Raw genomic sequence first — 2,819 nt, forward strand, 5'->3', positions numbered from 1 at the left:
AGGGTCAAAGAGCATTGTGATGAAAAGTTCATGGAGCATTGTGGTTAAAAAGGTCACAGAGGCTGTTGATGACGAGGGAATGGACCATTGTGATGACAAAGGTCTTGAAGCATTCTAAAGACTGGAGTCACGGAGCATTGTGATGACAGGGTCAATGGAGCAATGTGATAACAAGGTCATGGAACATTGTGATGACAAGGGCATGGAGCATTGGTCTAATAAGTTTCATGGATTATTGCAATGACAGTTGGAATTGCACATTGTAATGACAAGGGCATGGAGCATTGTGATGACCAGGTCATGCAGTACTGTCAAGACAGGTGTCAGGGAGCATTATCATGACATATGTAATGGCCCATTGTGATGACAATGGCATGGAGCATTGTGATGCCAAGTGTCATGGAGGATTCTGATGACAAATGTAATGGAGCATTGTGATGACTAGGGCTTGGAGCATTATGATGACAAGGGTCAGGGAACATTGTGCTGGCAAGTGCATGGAGAATTGTGATGACAAGGGTCATGGAGCATTGTGATGACAAGCTTGTGGAGTATTTTGATGACAATGGCATGGAGCATTGTGATGAAAACGGCATGGGGCATTGTGATGAAAAAGTCATGGAGCCTTTTCATGACAGGTTTCAAGGAGCATTCTGATGACAAGTGTCAGGGAGCATTGTGATGACAAGTGTATTGAGAATTGTGATGACAAAGGTCATGGAGCATTGTGATGAAAAGGGCATGGAATATTGTGATGACAGGCATCATGGAGCGTTGTGATGACAAGTGTTATGGAGCATTGTGATCACAAGGGTTTGGAGCATTGTGATGACAGAGGTCATGGATCATTTTGATTTCAAGGGGCATCTAGCATTGTGATAACAAAGGCATGAAGCAATGTGATCCCAAAGTTCATGGAGGATTGTGATGAAAATGGTAATGGTGTATTGTGATGACAAGTGCATAGAACATTGTAATTACAAGCTCATGTCGCATTTTGCTGACAAATGCATGGAGCATTGTAATGACAGTTGTCATGGAGCACTGTGATGACAAGCTTCAAGGAGCATTGTGAATACAGGGGTCATGGAGCATTGGGATGACAAAGGCATGGATCATTGTGATGACAAGGGTCATGGATCATTGGGCTTAAAATATTCATGGCGTATTGTGATGACAGGGTTCATGGAGCATTGTGATGACTAGGGAATTGAGCACTGTGGTGACAAGCGTCCCGGATCATTGTGTTGTCAGGTGTCATGGAGTGTTGTGATGACAGAGGTCATGGAGCATTGTGATGATATTGGTCATGGAGCATTGTGATGAGAAGGTCATGGAGAATTGTGCTGAAAATTTTCATGGAGTATTGTGATGACAGGGGTCAAGGAGCACTCTGATGACAAGGGAACGGAGCATGTTGATGACAAGGTCTTCGAGCTTTGTGATGAGAAGACCATGAAGACTTGTGATGAGAAGTCTCATGGAGAATTCTGATGAATAGGGGCATGGAGCATTGTGATTTCAGGGGTCTTGGAGATTTGTGATGACAAGGGCATGGAGCATTGTGATTACAAGGGTCTTGGAGCATTGTGATGAGAAGTGTCATCGAGACTTCTGTTGACAAGGCCATGGAGCATTTTGATGGCAGGGGTCATGGAGCATTGTTATTACAGGTGTAATGGAGCATTGTGATGAAAAGGGCATGGATCATTGTGATTACAAGATTTATGGAGCACTGTGATGACAAATTTGTGGACCATTGTAATGAAACGCCTGTTGCACATTGTGATGACAAGGGTCATGGAGCATTTTTCTGACAAAGGCATGGAGCGTTGTGCTGAGAAATGCATAGAGCATTGTGATGACAAGGGTCAAAGAGCATTGTGATGAAAAGTTCATGGAGCACTGTGGTTAAAAAGGTCACAGAGACTGTTGATGACGAGGGCATGGACCATTGTGATGACAAAGGTCATGAAGCATTGTAATGACTGGAGTCACGGAGCATTGTGATGACAGGTGTCATGGAGCATTGTGATAACAAGGGCATGGAGCATTGTGATGACAATGGCATGGAGCATTGGTCTAATAAATTTCATGGATTATAGCGATGACATTTGGAAAGGCACATTGTGATCACAAGGGCATGGAGCATTGTGATGACCAGGTCATGCATTATTGTGAAGGCAGTTGTCAGGGAGCATTGTGATGACATATGTAATGGCCCGATGACAACAATAGCATGGAGCATTGTGATGCCAAGTGTCATGGAGGATTCTGATGACAATGGTAATGGAGCATTGTGACAACAATGGATTGGAGCATTGTGATGACAAGGGTCAGGGAGCATTGTGCTGACAAGTGCATGGAGAATTGTGATGACAAAGCTCAGGGAGAATTCTGATGACAAGCTTGTGGAGTATTTTGATGACAATGGCATGGAACATTGTGATGCCAAGTGTCATGGAGGATTCTGATGACAAGTTAATGGAGCATTGTGATGACAATAGCTTTGAGCATTGTGGTGACAATGGTCAGGGAGCATTGTGCTGACAAGTGCATGGTGAATTGTGATGACAAGGGTCATGGAGCATTCTGATGACAACTTGTGGAGTATTTTGATGACAATGGCATGGAGCATTGTGATGAAAACGGCATGGGGCATTGTGATGAAAATGGCATGGAGCCTTTTCGTGGCAGTGTTCAAGGAGCATACTGACGACAAGTGTCAGGGAGCATTGTGATGACAAGTGCATGGAGAATTGTGATGACAAGGGCATGGAGCATTTTGTTGACAGGGGCATGGAGCATTGGTCTGACAA

The sequence above is a fragment of the Mesoplodon bidens genome (genome assembly GCF_964165515.1).
Source record: "Mesoplodon bidens genome assembly, contig: HAP1_SCAFFOLD_53, whole genome shotgun sequence".
NCBI classification, from domain to species: Eukaryota; Metazoa; Chordata; class Mammalia; order Artiodactyla; family Ziphiidae; genus Mesoplodon; species Mesoplodon bidens.